The 22,196-nt window shown below is 36.4% G+C and overlaps 1 pseudogene; it reads left to right on the top strand.

Annotated features, from left to right (window-relative positions):
- The first annotated feature begins 3,058 nt into the window (after positions 1–3,058).
- The window catches only part of LOC107733920 (sodium/calcium exchanger 2-like), a 100,546-nt pseudogene continuing 81,408 nt past the window's right edge, over positions 3,059–22,196 (top strand).

The following is a 22,196-nucleotide window of genomic DNA, read 5'->3' as shown; positions in this document are numbered from 1 at the left end:
TAGGATAACGTGACGCAGTTACTTTGAGGAAAATATGGCTCCTTTAACCGTTACTTTCACTTTGCTGGAAGAAACCATTTTAGCGCCAGAGGGCTTTTTTCAAGTCAACATGTATATGATGTTTTAGATGAGACTAAAGCGGTATTGACGCTTCTCATAAATACACACCGATGGGGATAACAATAACGTACGATAGAAATCTGGCTCTATTATGGTAAATATGGATAACTGCGAACAGACAGTGGATACCTGGCTTATGAATATTAATTACGCAACGTGCAAATAACACGTATCTGATTGGCTGTAAGTCAGTGGGGTTTGGCAGTTATCCAATCAAATCCCTACTAAGATGTTGCGTTTTCTCGTTTCCTCAATTTGGTATTTTTAAGATTCTCTGAAGAAAAAAATCTGAAGAAAATAGTCTCCGCAGTCGTACGAATGTGTATTTCAGCACATTATTTCATTTGTAAGTCGCTTTGGATAAAAGCGTCTGCCAAATGACTAAATAAATAAATAAATAAATAAACATTAACACGAACTAGTGTTTATTTTACACGAACGTTTAGCTGACCACCTGTGGGACTTAAAATTAGACTCGAAAAAGACACTTCATCAAACAATGTTTCATTTATGAAAAAAAAAAAAATTTCATATGAAATAAAGATTTTAGATAATTCGTTCATAATGTCTGATGCTGTGCGTGTTAGAGACTGCGTGTGATGGTAGGCCTAACCTACCCAATAAGTTATTGACTTTATAAAATACAAAATAATATAAAATAAAATGGAATAATGTTTCTGAACAAAAGACTTCTTGGTTTTGTAAAGACCAATAAATCTCATGATTAATGACATTTCTGATCTGACTTCTGAACTATCACTGTTACTAACTCTTCTATCTCTGAAACGATCAGTTTCCAGATTATAGTTTCCATCTTAACAAAACTGAGACCATTTTGGAAAGAAAAATACAGATACGCATTACGACAAAACAAACTATGCATGAAATGCATGTTTTTGTACATCACTAGACTGCAAGTTCTCATTATAACCTGCAGAGAGCGTTATTGACTTATCAAATAATTTAACAGGATTTTACAGAATGTGGTGGGAACTGAAAATATTTTAATTTTGATGTACCAGGATTTTAATGAAATAAAAATGAACAATGTCTGTGCTAAATGATTAAACATTAGTTTTACATGCTTTTTCAATTCCATTTCAATTAGAGCAACTTAAAGGAATACCCCGAAATGAAAATGACCAATTACTCACCCTCATGTCGTCACATTTCTTTCTTCTGCAGAACACAAAATAAGATATTTTGAAGAACACTGCTTAAAGAACACTGGACCCCACTGACACTGTATGATGCATTTTTTCCCCAAAATATTGTCTTCTGTGTCCAACATAAGAAAGAAATGCATACAGGTTTGGAACACAAATTACATGTGCAACCATAGGCGGAGGGTGAACCAACTCCAGGGTAAGACTAAAAGCAGCCAAATCTATTAAATACAAACATCATAAACCTGTCTTTTTTAGGCAAGAACCAGACATGGGTGTCATGTAGGCTAATAAAACATGTTTAATGGGACTGAATTTGTATTTAATGTGATTACAGTTTAATGAAAACATTAGAAATTGATAATTATACACTCTAAAAAATGCTGGGTTAAATATAACCCAGCGCTGGGTTAAAAAGGGACAAACCCAGCTATTGGGTTGTTTTGACCCAGCGGTTGGGTTGATTTGACCCAGCGGTTGGTTCAAAACACCCCAACCGATGGGTCAAAACAACCCAATAGCTGGGGTTGTCCCTTTTTAACCCAGCATTTTTTAGAGTGTATAACGTTTCCTTCCCACGGTTATTATTAACGGCTAATAAATTATGTACATAAATGACATTATCACTAACTTTGATCTATCGCACTCTCAAAAAAACAAAACAATAGTTATAATCACTGAAGCTGTCTACACTACGAAATGAATATCTTACTTACATTGTGCGTACATCTGCGCTTTGTTGTTTATGATGAGAGAATTCGCGGAATTCAGTCATCGAACCTGCGCGCATTCAGCAAAGCTGCTTAGTTTCAGCGATGACTCATCTGAACGCCTCTGATTGGCCATTGCATTCATAAGCTCAACAGGATCGTGTGTGATTGGTTATAATGCGCAACGCTGTAAAAACGCCTAAAATGAAATACGGTGCAACATGAGCAAATCTTAATTTAATACGCAGTCGACACTTTCTATTCATTTACACTTTGTTAGCAACAGACGTAATAGATTTAATTTATTTGTGTAGGGGCATTTTTGTCCAATTTAGTGTCAGTTTTTGCCCCAAGACCCCCGTGGCCAGCGCCTTACACACGCTCCGCCTATGTGTGCAACTGTATAAGTGACTGCACAGTAGCAACTGTGAAGTGAAATACCATTTTCTTTATCTACTATCTAAGTTGTATCATTTATACCAGTCTAGCTTTACGGCTATTAGCTACTTTCAGTAAAAGTTGTTCAGAATCCTTAACCAGAATCGAGAAAGCAGATATCAGAATTTCTTTTTCATTTTCATTATTGAATATACAGTTAAGAAAATTATTATCTCTGATATCATAACATTCCATAATGTTACATATCAGAGGGTTGTATGAGTGCTTGAGGATTAGATAGATAGACAGCCAGACAGCTGGATGGATGGATGGATGGATGGATGGATGGATGGATGGATGGATGGATGGATGGATGGATGGATGGATGGATGGATGGATGGATGGATGGATGGATGGATGGATGGATGGATGGATGGATGGATGGATGGATGGATGGATGGATGGATGGATGGATGGATGGATGGATGGATGGATGGATGGATGGATGGATGGATGGATGGATGGATGGATGGATAGATAGATTGTAGACTTTGCCAGTATACATGTCAGCTGACTTCATTATTTTCCTTCATGTCTGTCACCTTTTAGATGAAACAATGCGCGCTCTCGTGTTTAGTCGCTTGCGCGTTCGCGTATCACCCTCCCCACCGCAGGACGCGCCAGGCTGCGTGGAGTGCGCGCTCGAGAGTATTTCCACTGCACGAGAGAGTGAAATACAACAGAGTCAAACCGCAGAGAGACACACATATCACACATATCAGCTCAAGCGGAGCAGTTTTTCAATGAATGACCCAGCAGCAACATGCGCTTCACAGCCACGCCTGCCTTGAACAACACAGCAAACTAGGATACAAGGTACGACAACAAATCAAACGCGATTGAAACTTGTCCTGAACAAACGTTTGATCGCGCAAAACGTGAAACGCGGCTTCATTTGAGATGCGTTTTCATGCTTCAGCTCTCAGTATGATGATGCTTGCTTCTGTTTGAGACTGAAAAGTAAACGAGCACCAGTCAAAGAGCAGGTGTAAACTGGAATAACACGAAGCCTTCAACTTATTTGGCTTTTAAATGTCAGAACATGTTCTTCAATGGTCCTTTTGATACAGATATAACATGCAAAAGGATTGTTATTATTTTTAGTTCTTAAAGTATTGTTATTGCATGTTTGTGTGCAGATTCCCATAGTTGCGTTTGGTCATGATGCGAGATGTGCACTGCGTTTATACAGGATTTTAGGATATATATGTGCATGTATATAACCATATGACTGCTGCTTAACTATTATAGTCATTTTTTTTTAGTTGTGGCTTGCATATATATGCGCATGTTGGCTTCCCTTTGGTGTCTGTGGCCACTTGTTTGTGTCTTTATGTCAGTGTGATCGCTTTAACTGAAAGCAGTCCGCACAGGGGTCGATTGTCATCTTTTAGCTTCCATGATGTGTCTTCAATCCATCACAAAGTCCGTTATTATAATGTATTTTGTTTGTTTGGTTACATAAACGGGACTCTTACTATGTGACCTTCATATCATAATTGTTTTATTTGTTGAATCTGATATAAATAAGGCAGTGCGGTGGATAGATGTTTAAACGGTCTAAATGTTAGAGATGTGATAAAGGGCACTTTATTGCTCGGGACCTGACGGGGATGCACCATGCAGGCGGGGTTCCCTCGGTTTTTCTGCAGATGGAGGTTCCCTTCTCCTCCCCGCCCATTTAAAACGAGCATTCAGGGTTTGTTCAGTGTGAAATACTAGCCTACTGTATGCCTACTTTTTTTTTTAATTCCATGCATGAAATGGCACCATTCCCTTATTCTGCATTATGAGAAATCACACCGGACTCTAAACAGCCGAGAGAGTCAGGGGAGCGGCCAGCCAATGAAAAAACGCTCTCTACCTGCTACTCATTTTGCGCTTTCGTTTTTGCTGACATCAGGTTGGCTGATGTGTCGAGACGGCGTGCAGCGAGGTCAGCGAAATTGCAGTGCCATTAAAAATGTGAAATAAAATTCAGTATGCAATGCTAAAAAAGTTTGAAGCAGTGGAATTACACACTGTGTTGCTTTTTTGCGACTGGCATTTATATATCATCTCGTAAATAATTTTTAAAACAATTTTGTGTACAATTGTTGGCAGTCTGAATTACGACCCTGATAGCACAGGTACATCACATAGATGTCTATTTGACGTCTGCATTTACATCTGCAAGACGTGTTTGCTCATCTGCAATGCGTCTATAGGACGTTTCCCATAAGATGTCAAATAGATGTTTAGAAAATGTCTTTAAGATGTTTATGATTTAGAATGTATGTAAAACTGACATCTTAAAGACGTCTATGAGATGTTTGTACACAGCAGATGCTTTCCAGATGAAGCGATCTTTAACAGACATCTTGCAGACGTACGTGTGCTATCTGGGGACAGACAGACAGACGTCCAAAAGTCCTTTCCAAGAGTCCAAAAAGGGAAAAATCCAAGTTGATATTAGACCTAATTCTAGTTCATTAATCATATAATGGGACATAATGGGACCAGGATAGTTGGAACATCCCAATTTACCTGAATTCACCCTAATGTTGGCCAATATTGCATGTTGCAGTATTTAAGGCTTCCTAAAATCATGGCAAACCTGGAAACATCTGTGATCTTCAATCCTGGAAAGTTTAATGGGAAATTTTAATTATTAATGGCAATTTTTATAGCAAATATAAATTTTTCTAGTTATTCTTAACTACATTAGGCCTATTTCATTTTCATCAGCTAGAAATTGCCCTCAAGCCATGGAAATCAATTAGTGAAAAGGGGTGAAACCATGATACTTTTATCATACTTCAGATCTGTATGGTATAATATTCCAAACATAGCCACCAATTCTTCTAATTAATCTACAGCTTGTCATGCATATGCGCCTGCTTGTCTCTTGATTTATAGATTAATATGACAGAGTCACGAGGCATGGAGGGAAATCTTGAGGCATCTCTAGAGTCATTATGCAATCACTACAATGCTTCAGAAAACATGCAAGCATGCAAACATAGTATGTTAGGAGAAGGTAGAGGGCAAGCCAAGAGCTTCTCCTGTATGTCCCTCATGTACATCAGTGTTTGAATCCTCTGAAGATGTGATGCTCAGACATGGAGGCAGAGCATGTGTGTGCTTGAGCTGTTTGACATTTTTATCATATTCACTCATCAAGTCATCTTCATTTTGAGAATGGAGCAGCTTCTCCTCTCCTCTGATTTCTTCATTCTCTTGTTTTCCTGCTTGACTGCACTATTGCAAATAAAATTGTCCCAGGACTGTGAGGCGGGATGCAGGACTGCAATGGCTGGCTGCTAGTTAATGCTCTGTGTGTGCGTTCAGCATTGAGACGTGAGTGAGAGTTTAAGTCAGTAACTGCTGCAGTTTTCACACAAACACACACACACACCGATGACTTCCTCTTCTGCACAGTGTGTGTGTGTGTGTGTGTCGACAACATACCCTGCCCTGAAGCAATTCCTACTGAATGAAAGCAAAGCGAATGCTTCAGTGTAAAATTTCAAACTCCACTGCGCTGATGCTCCTCATATTTATTTCCCTAATGAACGTACAAATAATTGTTCTAATAATTTTAACATCATCATAAGAAAGCATCTATCTATCTATCTATCTATCTGTCTATCTGTCTGTCTGTCTGTCTGTCTGTCATTCGAACGCTCCATCATTCTATTTATCTGTTATTCTAACGTTCTATCATTCTATCTCTCATTCTATCATTCTATCTACAGCTCTATTGTTCTAACACTGTCTATCGTTCTATCATTGTAACTCTCGTTCTATTGTTCTGTCATTCTATATAATTCATTTATAATTTAGTTTTGTGTATTAATTGCATTAATGAATAGTACACTAAAAATGGTGTATGACGTACTTTGAAACAATTTTCTCAAATTTTTGGCAAATTTAACAAATGATTACATAGAAATGACAAGTAACATTGAATTACATTTTTAAATAGAAAAACTGAAACTCCAATAATATTTGTTTTATTTACAACTTTGTAAATTTTTTTACAGTCTAGGAAAGCTCTTGAATTTTGATCTATTTTTCAATCCTTCCACCATGTTTTCTCTGCCTGTTTTAAACTCTTTAGATATTTATGAACATGAAATTGTCAGATTACAGCTGCCTCAGAATATAGAATTATGTCGAGCTTGAAGGAAGCATAGAGACGCCTGTGAAATCTCTGTTCCTATACTGTACCACAATATCCCGTCCCTTTACCTTATTACCTGGCATGTGCTTGGTAATTTTGTGCAGCACAAGAATGAAGAACAGGAACAGACTCATAGCCTGCTGGGACGGCAGGCACTATACACACTCATACATATGCATGCGTACAATCAGCCAGGACCCTGCTGCGCCCACCCACTCGCTCTCATTGGCCACCAGCCCGTCGCTGTGGGAGCAGGTGTCGTGCAGTTGGCAGATTCATCTGTCGTCATGACAGGGGCTCCTCTCTCTCTTCTTCTGAGATCATTGTGTCCCCCTTCCACTCCTCGCATCTCTTAACCAAACTCAACAGATTTGCTGGTTCAGGGAAAATGGAAGCATCCGGAAGGCTAATAATCCAGAGCAGTGACCTGCGAAATTAGGGGCCAGGAGCAGAAAGCTGAGCCATTCCAGATCGTGAACAAAACTTGCTGATAAACATGTTTAACTTTGGCAGAACGGATGCTGCTTCAGGCCAGAAGATGCCAGCAAGGTTCTTTTGAGATTAGTGATTCAGATTTGGGCTGGACTCCCACTGGATGCAAAATTACTGCATTAACACCAGTTAGTTTAGATTCCAGTAAAGTGAAATTAGTATTGCGTTTAGTGGGTGGGCATAATCCTGTGTGTTTGTGTATGGATGAGGCTTTGCTGTCGTTGTTCTGTGTCATGCTGAGTAGAGTTGTGCTGTTATAAGTGATTCGACTTAAGGGAAAGAAAGTCCAATAGATTAGCAAGAAATGGTAAGATCATCCATCCTTTGTTCTATCTATCTGTCCATCCATCCATCTATATTTAGAGCTGGGCATGGACTCTTTTGAATTAGGCCAATAAGCAACCACCAAGCAACTGCTGAGCAAACTATTTGAAATCAGGGTTGCCAGGTCTGCGAATCAAAACCAGCCCAATTGCTATTCAAAACTAGTCCAATATTAGCCCAATTTCATTTTTTTCTGTGGTTTTCCTCTCTGTCAAAATTGTACCGGGGGCTTGGCTGAGATGGACTTGACTACACTGTTTGAAACACCTATCAATGTTGCATCTATCTTTCTGCCATTATTTCTGTCCATCCATCCATCTATCCATGTATTGTTCTATCAATCCGTCCATTCATCTGTCAGTCTGTCTATCTGTCTATCGTTCTATCCATCCATCCGTCTATCTGTCTGTCCATCACTCCATGCATCGTCCTATGTATTGTTCTGTCAATTATGTCTGTCGTTTCATCCATCCATTAGTTTTATCTATCCATCCATCGAATCATTCCATCCATCCATTTATCCATACATCCATCCTTTGTTCTGTCTATCTGTCCATCCATCGTTGTATCATTCTGTCATTATGTCTGTCGTTCCATCCATCCATCATCCATCTATCATCCATCCTTTGTTCTATCTATCTGTCCATCCATCCATCCATCGTTCTATGTATCATTCTGTCATTTTGTCTGTTGTTCCATCTATCCAATCAACCTTTGTTCTATCTATTTGTCCATGAATCCATCCATCTTTCTATGTATTATTCTGTCATTATGTGTGTCATTCCATCCATCCATCATTCTGTCATTATGTCTGTCATTCCATCCATCCATCATTCTGTCATTATGTCTGTCATTCCATCCATCCATCATTCTGTCATTATGTCTGTCATTCCATCCATCCATCATTCTGTCATTATGTCTGTTGTTCCATCCATCCATCATTCTGTGTATCATTCTGTCATGATATCTCTCGTTCCATCCATCCATTCATCCTTTGTTCTATCTATATGTCCGTCCATCCATCCATCCATCGTTCTATGTATTATTCTGACATTATGTCTGTCATTCCATCTATCCATCCATGCCCTGTAAAATATACAAAAATATATATGTATAAAAAATATATAGTACTGTATGTTAAACTAGGATGCTATTTTTAAAAAAGATAAGGTAAGTTAAATCGGTCACTGCATTGCATGTTTTATTCAATGTGTAGGTTCCAGTTGTCATATCATAAATTAAATGGTTATTTTGCATTTTCATTTTTGTGTAAAATTACTTTAATCATCCATCATAATTAACACCCTGGCAACTGTATAACAAACCATATGGATCACTTTGCCATCATGACGGTGGGTTTTGCATCTTTTTATATAAAATATATCTTAGGATACAGCAAATAAAACGGTTTAAAAATCAATAGAAGTCAATGGGAAGTCTCATCATGATATAAAGCACGCGCTGCAGGGGTCATCTCGAGGTTGGACAGTGTGATGATTTCTCTCTCTCATTCTCACTCTCACATTGTTCATCATGCTGGTCAGAAAATAAAGCCTGTAGGCTTTCATATGGTCACTATGACAGAGCAAGACCTGGACACGTGCTCAAACAGCATGCCTCACATGATTTTTTTACAGTCTAGGAAAGCTCTTGAATTTTGATCTATTTTTCAATCCTTCCACCATGTTTTCTCTGCCTGTTTTAAACTCTTTAGATATTTATGAACATGAAATTGTCAGATTACAGCTGCCTCAGAATATAGAATTATGTCGAGCTTGAAGGAAGCATAGAGACGCCTGTGAAATCTCTGTTCCTATACTGTACCACAATATCCCGTCCCTTTACCTTATTACCTGGCATGTGCTTGGTAATTTTGTGCAGCACAAGAATGAAGAACAGGAACAGACTCATAGCCTGCTGGGACGGCAGGCACTATACACACTCATACATATGCATGCGTACAATCAGCCAGGACCCTGCTGCGCCCACCCACTCGCTCTCATTGGCCACCAGCCCGTCGCTGTGGGAGCAGGTGTCGTGCAGTTGGCAGATTCATCTGTCGTCATGACAGGGGCTCCTCTCTCTCTTCTTCTGAGATCATTGTGTCCCCCTTCCACTCCTCGCATCTCTTAACCAAACTCAACAGATTTGCTGGTTCAGGGAAAATGGAAGCATCCGGAAGGCTAATAATCCAGAGCAGTGACCTGCGAAATTAGGGGCCAGGAGCAGAAAGCTGAGCTATTCCAGATCGTGAACAAAACTTGCTGATAAACATGTTTAACTTTGGCAGAACGGATGCTGCTTCAGGCCAGAAGATGCCAGCAAGGTTCTTTTGAGATTAGTGATTCAGATTTGGGCTGGACTCCCACTGGATGCAAAATTACTGCATTAACACCAGTTAGTTTAGATTCCAGTAAAGTGAAATTAGTATTGCGTTTAGTGGGTGGGCATAATCCTGTGTGTTTGTGTATGGATGAGGCTTTGCTGTCGTTGTTCTGTGTCATGCTGAGTAGAGTTGTGCTGTTATAAGTGATTCGACTTAAGGGAAAGAAAGTCCAATAGATTAGCAAGAAATGGTAAGATCATCCATCCTTTGTTCTATCTATCTGTCCATCCATCCATCCATATTTAGAGCTGGGCATGGACTCTTTTGAATTAGGCCAATAAGCAACCACCAAGCAACTGCTGAGCAAACTATTTGAAATCAGGGTTGCCAGGTCTGCGAATCAAAACCAGCCCAATTGCTATTCAAAACTAGTCCAATATTAGCCCAATTTCATTTTTTTCTGTGGTTTTCCTCTCTGTCAAAATTGTACCGGGGGCTTGGCTGAGATGGACTTGACTACACTGTTTGAAACACCTATCAATGTTGCATCTATCTTTCTGCCATTATTTCTGTCCATCCATCCATCTATCCATGTATTGTTCTATCAATCCGTCCATTCATCTGTCAGTCTGTCTATCTGTCTATCGTTCTATCCATCCATCCGTCTATCTGTCTGTCCATCACTCCATGCATCGTCCTATGTATTGTTCTGTCAATTATGTCTGTCGTTTCATCCATCCATTAGTTTTATCTATCCATCCATCGAATCATTCCATCCATCCATTTATCCATACATCCATCCTTTGTTCTGTCTATCTGTCCATCCATCGTTGTATCATTCTGTCATTATGTCTGTCGTTCCATCCATCCATCATCCATCTATCATCCATCATTTGTTCTATCTATCTGTCCATCCATCCATCCATCATTCTATGTATCATTCTGTCATTTTGTCTGTTGTTCCATCTATCCAATCAACCTTTGTTCTATCTATTTGTCCATGAATCCATCCATCTTTCTATGTATTATTCTGTCATTATGTGTGTCATTCCATCCATCCATCATTCTGTCATTATGTCTGTCATTCCATCCATCCATCATTCTGTCATTATGTCTGTCATTCCATCCATCCATCATTCTGTCATTATGTCTGTCATTCCATCCATCCATCATTCTGTCATTATGTCTGTCATTCCATCCATCCATCATTCTGTCATTATGTCTGTTGTTCCATCCATCCATCATTCTGTGTATCATTCTGTCATGATATCTCTCGTTCCATCCATCCATTCATCCTTTGTTCTATCTATATGTCCGTCCATCCATCCATCCATCGTTCTATGTATTATTCTGACATTATGTCTGTCGTTCCATCTATCCATCCATGCCCTGTAAAATATACAAAAATATATATGTATAAAAAATATATAGTACTGTATGTTAAACTAGGATGCTATTTTTAAAAAAGATAAGGTAAGTTAAATCGGTCACTGCATTGCATGTTTTATTCAATGTGTAGGTTCCAGTTGTCATATCATAAATTAAATGGTTATTTTGCATTTTCATTTTTGTGTAAAATTACTTTAATCATCCATCATAATTAACACCCTGGCAACTGTATAACAAACCATATGGATCACTTTGCCATCATGACGGTGGGTTTTGCATCTTTTTATATAAAATATATCTTAGGATACAGCAAATAAAACGGTTTAAAAATCAATAGAAGTCAATGGGAAGTCTCATCATGATATAAAGCACGCGCTGCAGGGGTCATCTCGAGGTTGGACAGTGTGATGATTTCTCTCTCTCATTCTCACTCTCACATTGTTCATCATGCTGGTCAGAAAATAAAGCCTGTAGGCTTTCATATGGTCACTATGACAGAGCAAGACCTGGACACGTGCTCAAACAGCATGCCTCACATGTTCTCTCTTGTTTTGTTCTCTCCTCGCTGAGAGTAATGCGTGCGGCGCTTCTGTTGTGTTGTGAAGCTCTCTGCACGTTTAACTCTTTACAGCCCATCAGACTGACGCCAGTCAAAGAGCGTGACCTGTCCCTCCTCTGCCCTCTCGCTCTCTCTCTCCTCTCGAGTGAGGTAAATGTAGAAAAGGAAAAGGAAGGGAGGAGAAAGTAAGAAAGTACACCGTTATGGATCCATTAGCCTTGGTTGCTCCAGTCAGACTGACTGTGATGGGGAAATGACTCATTCGTTCACTTTGAGGATGTCTTGAGTGAACCTTATGCTTGAGCCTCATGCTGTTTCTCTCTCTCACTCTCTTATGGGTGGAAGAATTTGAGACTCTTTTAGCTCAGCACAAATGCTCGAGAATGTAGTTGTATGTTTTTCTGATTATGTGAATAATGAAATGTCAAATGAAAGTTTTGTACAACAATAAACCTCATAATCCAATAATTTAATCTAGTTAAATTTATAACATGTATTGTTCAATATAATGTTACTTCTATCACTTATATTTATTTATCTCTTTACTTAAGTAATTATTTATTTAGGAAAGTTCAACGGTTTAGATGTTGCATTGAGAAAATTTACAAAAAAATTATTGTTTTGAATAAAAAAAAAAAATACTGATGCAAAAATGATTAATATGTTACTTTAAACTAGCCTATACCATTCTTGGGGTGAGTAAAATATGTTTTTTAATTTGTATTCAACAAGGATGCATTAAAGTGACAGGAAAGACAGTTAATATTAAGTTAATATTAAGTAGATTCGATTCGATTAAATAGATTAAGAAGTGTAGTTAGATTTGAAGTGTTGATCTTAATTAGATTAATATTAATAAATACTTTTTCAAGTAAATACTGTTGTTTTGAAGGTTATATTCATCAGCGATCCTGAGAAAATGATCACATTTTCACAAAAAACATGATGGAGCACAATATTTGCAGCTCATCGATAATAATCAGAAATGTTTTTAACAATCAGCATATTAGAATGATTTCTGAAGGATCATGTGACACTGAAGACTGGAGTAATGATGCTGAAAATTCAGCTTTGATCACAGAAATAAATTATATTTTAAAATATATTCAAATAGAAAACTGTTATTTTAAATTGTAATATTTTTCAGTATTACTGATTTTACTGTATTTTTTATTTTATTAGTAAATAATATTGGTATTTTTATTATTATTTATTTATTTTGTTTGGTATTTCAAAAAGTAGCAATGTAAGTTACTTTCATTAGTGTAATGCAACAATGTAACAAAATATTTTTAAAATTAACACTCCGCTGAAAAAGACACCATGTAGCCCTAGAGATGAATTAATTATTATTCCATCATTCCAGCTGTGATTCATGCATTATATCCCAAACTTTCACCTCCAGAGTTTGAGCACAATCACCTACAGAGCAGATAAAAACGGCATGTACCTGAAATGTCAGAATAACCGAACAGTGAGGTAGCAGTGTTTGTGATTGTGATGGAGACGTGTCTCACACTCCGGCGGAGTGTAAAGGCCACACTGAGATGGGAAGAGTCAGCTGTTCCAACCACCGATCTTTCGCTCTGTAACAGCAGACTCGGTGAGGTGTGTTGACAGGTAAAGAAAGCGAGGAGGAGGAGAACGACACCGTGCAAAATGGAGAATATAAAATGGGTTATTATAGGACTAAAGGCAATATCAGACAGAGGAAGTGCAGGTGAGGGACACAGAGCAGAGAGATGCTGCTTTCTCCAGGGACAAAGCTGAAAGCAGAGAGAAGCACATTCTCCAGGGATGAAGCTGAAGACACGGCCTGCTCTATCTCTCTCTATCAAGGTTATGACCTCATCTTGCGGCTGAACTGTATTTGTGTCAAAAAAATCAGACAAAGTCACTGCTATGTTTAAAAAGTGGAAATGAAAATAACTCCATGACGTTGTGTGATTTTGAATTATATTAGATTTTTTTTTCTATATTTTCTGTTTCCACTTTGAATTTAGTCATTTTGTAATTTTGTTGTGTGTGTATTTGTATTTTAAATTTTTTTCCAAGTATGTATATATAATTTTCATTACTTTTTATATGTTAGTTTTAGTTATTTTGGTACTCCAAGTTAAACTATACTGAGAAATGAGAAAATAAAACAAGTTTATATATATATATATATATATATTATTTTATATTAGTTAACATTTATTTTAAGTTTATAAGTAATGAAAGTGTTTTTTGTCGTTTTAGTTTTAGTTAACACTACTACTAAAATTAACCTTGTACTGTAATCCAATAATTGAAATAGAAAATAATGTAAAACCATCTTAATGGTCCGAAAAATGTGTTTATTTCTTGACTTTGGAATGAAATGCATTTTTATGTGTGTGTGTGTGCGTGTGTGTGTACGCATGTGTGTGTGTGTGTGCATTCTCAACTTTCTCTTTGTTCAAACTTCAGTAGCTTAGTCATGATTAGAGCTCACGCACACAGATCTCTGGTGAGGGCCGTCTGTGGTTTTCAGTCCGCTAGAGCAGAGATTCAGAGGCGTGCTGCTGATGTTCTCAGGGTCTGACAGTTCGTGACAGGGAAAGAAAAGACAGAATTTTAGCCGAATTGTCAAACACGGCCTTCAGCTGAGCTCCCCGTCACAAACCAGAGCTCAGGGGTCACACACACACACACACCACACAGACATCAGAGTGATCCCTCAAAACCGAGTCTTCTGCTTCTTCTCGAACCCAAAGTCCATCATGTCACTGTGTGTTTGCAATGTACTTGTAAGACAAGAACTACAAGTCACATTGTGTTTTCCGGGACAGGTCTCAAACATATTCAGAGTAGACTAGAGGAAGATCCGGTGATTTTGGTGAAACCATCGCTGCTCTCAGAGGTTGTGTGTTTGTTTCTGGTCCGCTGGGATTCCCAGGTGTGATCTCTCACAGACGTCATACTCAAGAGAGCAATTACTTCAAACACTGTTCAACATAGGCATCAGGAAGATTATTGAAGCTAAACATTTATGAGTCAGTTTATTGACTCATTATTGATCATTCATTGATTTGCTGCAGACAAAAAGCCATTTTTCCTCATTATCCATTTTGTTTTCTAGGAAAAACATCTATATAATCTTAAAGCAACCTGAGTAAATGCTATGAAGTAAATGTTTTCCATTTATTGATTTTTTCCCCCCCATTGTTTTATGCATATATCTCACAAAATGTTTAATTAGTAGATGCTTTTTTGAAGTGTTGATCTGTTCACTCAAAATATAATTTTGTATTTATATTTTGAATTTGGAGTGAAATGCGTGTGTGTGTGTGTGTGTGTGTGTGTGTGTGTGTGTGTGTGTGTGCACGCGCGTGTGCGCGTGTGTGTGCGTGTGCAATTAAGTAATTTTCTTGTTCCAAATTATAATTTTTGTTTTTATTTGGAAAAAAAAACTTTTTTTTGGAGTGTTGTCTGTTCACTTATTCATTTCACTCACTTATATATAACGAGTTCATACATGTGTGTATGTATGTATGTATATGTGTGTGTGTGTGTGTATATATATATATATATATATATATATATAATAAAGTGTAAAGGAAATAAAACAGGGATAATACAGGAATAATACAGGGATAATGCAAAGTAATAATATAAAACGAGAGTACAATGGGAATTAATTTTGAAACATAATACAAGTAGCCTACACTAGAGCCAGTGTTTCTCTCTCCCAAGAGGCCTTTTATATATTTTTAAATCATCCATCGTTGTGGAAGCGATGTTTGGAAATGCAATTTGTGTTTCTGTCTGATGCCTTGATATATATATATATATAATTTTTTTATTTTTTATTTATTTATTTTTTTCAATTTTAGGAGGACGTTTTTCATTTCTGTTTGTTTGTACCTCGTCTGTTGTACAGTGTCACTGAATCTTTCATCTTTGGCTTTCCAGGTTTTTTTGCCTGTTTTTTTTTTTTTTTTCCTCTGCTGGATTAGTTAATCAGGATTTGTCTTCGCTTGTTATCTTTCTGCATTTGATCTTATTTTTATTTGCTTTGGGTTTCATCGGTGTTTGTACAGGATCGTTCAGTCTCTCTTTCTCTCTATCTGACCGTGTCCATCAGTTTTTATTTTGTCTGGATGGGAAAGCATCTGTCTTCTGTCTTCCGTTTTTCTCCAGAAGGTCTCTCTGTGGAGATGAACGGCAATGTCATTCTTTATCTTCCTCATATTTCATTCTCTCTGTTCTCCCTCACCTCGTCTGCCCTTTATATCGTCCCTCCATCTTTCTGCATGTCACTCACTCTTCCATCCGTCTGCTGCATCCCTTTCAGTCTCTTAAGAGATTTATGGACCGGGCGGATGCATTCTGTGCAGTGTCAAAAATTCACTTTTTTAATAACAGCTAATATTTGCCCCCAGGAATGAATTTTAGGGGCACTTTTACCTTTATAAGAGCACTTTTTTTTTTCTGAGCATCTAAAAACACACATCATGCTGTGTCACAGATACGTCACAGTAAATTTAATCTGAACAATTTTGGCTGTTGCCTCAAAAATTTGCGTATCATAACCGATTAAACTCTATGGCTAGAATACATTTGACATGATTTAGGCTGGTTTTCATGTTAGATTATAGAGCAATCTACTGTTTAACTTCAGATTTTGATGTAATTTTTGGGAGAGTTTTTCTTTTCTGATTCAATGTTTTCAGAACTGATTATTTAAAAAAAATAAATAAAAAAGTAAATAAATAAGCCCCGCCTTTAAAAAATCTGACCAATTCTATTTCAGCAACTGTTGCCGTCTGTTGTTTTCTCAGACAAGCTTTACTCATTTTTATTGAGTCTGTGGAGAATTTGTGTGTTTAGTTAGTTTTAAATATCATTTTATGGAAATTAATAAAAAAATATGTCAAAATGTGAGTCAATAAAATATATTTTATATATATATATGCATAAATTATGTTTTTATATGGTAATGTGTTATATTTAAAAAAATTTTTTTTTAGAAATATGGTCATTTTAAAAAAGTAATTGGTTAAGTATTGATTTTTTTCTGATTAGTTCATATAATTAATACTATTTATTATTACATAATATAATATCATTAATTATCATAACATTTTTATAAAACACTTTTATTGTTATTTATTTTATTTTACTTTTTGACAGACATTTTTTTTAAAAACATTTTTGCCCCAAGCAAACTCTTTCATTTCTTATCCCAGTGCTGTGTCTGGACAGAAGGTCCATTTAAAATATGCATAAAGACATTAGGAAAGGAAAATGGACCAATTAATCAGTGAAATTGAATGAGCTCTCTTTTCTGCAAGTCCAGCACTGAGATCTCAGACGGAGAGAATGGAGAGCGAGAGAGATCTGCTGACATCCGTCTACTCTTCCTGGCTCGGTTTCTTCCCGCGAGTCAGCAGCGCTGTGAAATGTGGCTTCTTTCCTGAGCTCTGCGTCCTGATTGGCCGAGCATCATTGTGCGTTCGTGAACCCTCCGTCAGTCTACGAACCCCCAGCCTGTGTTTCTTAATCCTGCACTGCTGGTTCTCTCTCTCTAATCTCAGCCTGATCTATAATGACACACCTGGGAGCCGATGGGCCTCACAGCCATTAGGAAAAGGTTATGGAGATATAGCGTTTCCAGCAGGTGGGAGTAATTAACGCTGTGTGTATTGCTTACTAGAGTTTTGGATCCCACTGATAACAGACAGACGAGGAAAAAAAACAAATAATTATGGGACTCTTGACAATCTGTTGTCTCTGGAATTAATTATGAGCCTTGAATAGATCCATAATGAATCTTTAATACGTATTAAAGCAATAAGATCTCCCATAAGCTGGAGTTTCTTGAAACAATCTCAGGGTGATACTACAAAAATGTGCGTGGGGACACTTTCATTACAACTACAAAATGAAACTTTAATTTTTACACTGTTTGGCTTTTATTGTACAGAACATACTTGCAGTGACTAAAGAAATCTACAGTTAAAGGAACAGAAATTCTCAGAAATAAACATTTGCTGAAAATACACTCTCAGGCGATCCAAGATTAGGATGAGTTTGTTTCTTCATCAGATTTGGAGAAATGCAGCATTGCATCAGTGTCTCAGCAATGGAGGCTCTGCAGTGAATGGGTGCCGTCAGAATGAGAGTCCAAACAGCTGATAAAAACATCACAATAATCCACAAGTAATCCACACCACTCCAGTCCATCAGTTAACATCTTGTGAAGTGGAAAGCTGTGTTTGTCCATCATTAAAACAATTTTAACTTCAGTCCATAATCCATAATAATGCTTTCTCCAGTGAAAAAGTGGTCTTGTCTGAATCAGGAGAAAAATTTGCACAGAGCAAGCACCGTTTACAAGCCAAAACAGTCCAAAACAGCTCTAAACAAATATGTTACTGGATTTAGATGTGAGAGACAACAGGAGGACTTTTTCACTGAAGCATTATTATGGATTATGGACTCATAATTTGGCCATAAGCAATGTTTTGAAGTTAAAAATGTCTTAACAATGGATTTGTTTCTTACAAACACGCAGCTTTTGGCTTCTCCAGATGTTAACTGATGGACTGGAGTGGTGTGGATTACTTGTGGATTATTGTGATGTTTTTATCAGCTGTTTGGACTCTCATTCTGACGGCACCCATTCACTGCAGAGGATCTGTTCCCAAGAAGAAACAAACTCAAGAAACTCAAACTCTATGCATCTTTGATGCACCAAAGGTTTAGCAAATTTTGCTTTTTGGGTGAACTTTATATAAATGTATCCTGCAATACACTGTAAATTGCAATTTAACAAACTATAAAATGCATCTACAAAATCACCTGCTTTATATCTCAAATGAGATTTTAAACCAGCATTAGAGTTAAAATCGTAAAGCTTTACTGGTGCAATAATAAAGATGAATGTTATGTTTTCTTCCTTCATTAGTGAGGAAACTTGTATCAGTCTGTAATCTCACGCTCTCTGTGTCAACTAAACAAAGAAGTCAATATATTGATTCTTCATCTTCGTCTTGATTTTTCGTCTGTTTTTAGGTTGAGGTTTATTGCATAGTTAGGTCAGTACTTTAATCAGCGGTGTGGTTTCAGCAGCATGTTAATAATATGGTTTTGGTAGATCAGCAGATTTTCAACATTGCACAAATACAGTATTTTTATTTATTTATTACATTTTTTTTTTTTTTAAAGAAGTCTCTTCTGCTCACCAAGGCTTCAATTATTTTTATCAAAAAACAAACAAACAATTAAATCAGTAATTTTGTGAAATATTACTACAATTTAAAATAACTGTTTTCTATTGTAATATAATGTAATATGTAATTTATTCCTGTGATCAAAGCTGAATTTTCAGCATCATTACTCCAGTCTTCAGTGTCACATGATCTTCAGAAATCATTCTAATATGCTGATTTGCTGTTCGAGAAACATTTCTGATTATTATCAGTGTTGAAAACGTTGATAAAGTTGTGCTGCTTCACATTTTTGTGGAAACAGTGATATGTATATATTTTTTCAGGATTCCTTGATGAATAAAAAGTTCAAAAGAACAGCATTTGTTTGAAATAGAAATCTTCTGTAACATTATAAATATCCTCACTGTCACTATTGATCAATTTAATGCATCCTTGCTTAATAAAGGTATTAACTTCTTTCAGAAAGTGCATGTGAAAGCGTCAGTCAGATGCTGCTGCTGTAGGTCAGTGTCGGTGTGATGTGAGTGTGGTTTCAGTAGCTCAGTAGTGTTTGTCCTGCAGTGAAGCTCAGCGCTCTGTTGCTCTGTAAAGATCTTCAGAGTTTGCCAAACTGCAGATTGATAGTGTAATCAGTCCACAGAGTTTCCAACTGCTGAGTAAACCTGCTCGCAAACCGGAGCGAGTGCACTGCTACAGAGAAACACAAGCAGCTTTCCAGCTGTTACATTTCTGGAATTGCCTTCTTGGAAATGACATGAATAATGAATCGATTTCATGAATGCTGCGTATATTATCACATGAATAAATAATGCAGGACTGAAGTACGGAAAGAGTGCACAGGTATTTAGGTGTGGCTTCATTCTGCATTCATGAATGGCTGCCTCTGCTGTGAAATATCAGCGGAAGATTCAGCCGACTCTGAATAAACAACCTGTTCAACGAATAGAATTGAATAGAATAGAATTGTTATTTTGTTCTATCAGCCCACAAGCAATAGTTCCTGATTAAAGGCACTGATTGATTTGAGACAATTGATTGTATGCAACTTTATTTAGACGTGATTTGCATGTTAACAGATCGGAAGCAAGTCAATATTTCCCTTGTCTGGAGCATACATGGAAAACTGAATGGATTTAATCTTCTACAAAAGCAAAAAAAAAACAAGATGCTTGCCTTTCACATGTGCATTAACCAGATCTGCATGTTGTGTATGTTAGCATCAAATTCTGTTGAAATCGGTTGACATTCAAAGCTTGTGTTCTATTTGTGTGGCTCACCGACCGTTATGTAGTGTGTTTCAAATCGCTCACTAATGAAGATCTTTTGCGTTAAGATGCTGCTTTAGAAGGTTTTAGATCAGATCCCCTGTGCCTGCTTTTGTTATGGAAGTGCATTAGCGTATGATATCTGTAATATCATGTACGAGTGCAGGACACCTCGTGGTAGAGGATGGATGTGATGCTGCCCTGTTTTTTTTTTGCCGGTCAGCCCAGATTTAAAGCGAATGCAGCGTCAGGCGTCTGTCCTTCTCTGAGATCATTTGGTTAGAGAAGCTGATAATGGGAGACGTTTCTCTATTTCTGCATTGAAGGTACTATGACTCAGATTTCACATGTTGCCTTTTCCTTTTATGTTTAGTTCATCCAGACACATTTTGTATTAGTGGGATTTTATGTCAGTAGATTGCTGTGGGCTGTTGCAAAAATCTCTGTTTTGTATTATAGCAGTGTTGCTGGTTGTACCTTTTGCGTTTTCAGTTAGGATGGATTATTTTGGCCTTGGGTTTGCTTTTCTTTTTATATATAAATATAATTTAAGAAGTTTGAGGTAAACTGTTAATATTAGTATTAATATAAAAAAACACAAAGTTCTGTTGAGTTTATTCTCATTGTGATTAAATATTTTATATAATTGTAATTTAATTAACAGTCCTATTTCTGAATAATATTCAGGATTTTTTCGTGAAATAACTGCCATAGAAACAGAAATATACACCTAAAAATATACGGTGAGTCGTCAAGCCAGAAAAGCTTATTTTGGAACTGAACTAGAGGAGGTAGATGACAGAAACTCATACTTCAAAATCAACAAAGTATTGTTAATTTAATAGTTTTCCAAGCTGAGCCGAGTCTTGCATTTAATTGCTTTTGTGTTTCCATTTTTAAAGAGCAAAGTTCTCTGTGCACCTGTGAAATGTGTCAAAAATGTGCTCTAATATTATTAGACTGTCACCACACACTGACTTATGCATATTATTATGTTAGTTCACATTTAGGCTAAATGTGAATATTACACAGTGGGTGAATCTCACAAAGAAATGTTTCAAATTTCACCTCAAAATAAAAATAAAAAATTATATTTTGCATAAAATACATTTACATCAAGTTCTCACTGTAATGCAGATATTCTTTTATTGAAAACAAGTATAAATTAAATTCAGAACAACAAACACTTCCATTTAAATGTATTATTGTGCTGTATAAATGTCTGATGTTTTATGATTTAAATACAATATAATTATTATATATTTATTTTTTACATTTTAGTAATATGTGCTTATTTTGTGTCACAATATTAAGAAAACACTTATATTCCTTAATATAGGCTTTGTTTTTTTATGCAGATGATATTGTATTATGTTCATTTTCTTTCTTTATAAATAAATCAAAATACCAATTTTCTTTTAATGTTAGGGTAAAATATGACTTGAAAGTTTTATTTTAGTGTCATTAATATACTATTATAGTTACATAGTTACATTAAAAAGTATATATATAGTATACATATAAAGTATAGTTTACATTTTTTGTTTTTTTTTGTAAATGCCTATATAGTTTTTATTTATTTATTTAATAGATTACTTATTTGGCTTTAGTTATTTTAGTATCAAGTTAAAGTTAAACTAAACAAAAATGAGAAATGTTGCCTTTGCAACTAGTTAAAATAAATAAAAATAAAATTTTTATAAAATAAAATAAAATTTTTAATCTATTTTTTTATGTTATTTATTTTATTTCAGTTAACATCTATTTTATTTCAAGCAACAATTTTTTTTTCTAGTTTTAGTTGATGATAATAACCAGTGGTGGAAAGAGTACTGAAAAAATATACTCTAGTAAAAGTACCATTACCTTCCAAAAAATGTAGTGCGAGTAGAATAAAAGTACTTGTCCAAAAAACTACTTGAGTAAGAGTAAAAGAGTAGCCTATTTAAAAGTACTCATGAGTATTGAGTAGTGAGTACTGAGCTGTGGATTCTACCCCCTCATAATAAACCCTGTACACCGCAATTTATACATTTTAAAAAC

This window comes from Sinocyclocheilus rhinocerous, unplaced genomic scaffold (assembly GCF_001515625.1).
Source record: "Sinocyclocheilus rhinocerous isolate Xijiao unplaced genomic scaffold, SAMN03320098_v1.1 scaffold1091, whole genome shotgun sequence".
NCBI lineage: Eukaryota > Metazoa > Chordata > Actinopteri > Cypriniformes > Cyprinidae > Sinocyclocheilus > Sinocyclocheilus rhinocerous.
This window is presented reverse-complemented; position numbering and strand designations above follow the sequence as displayed.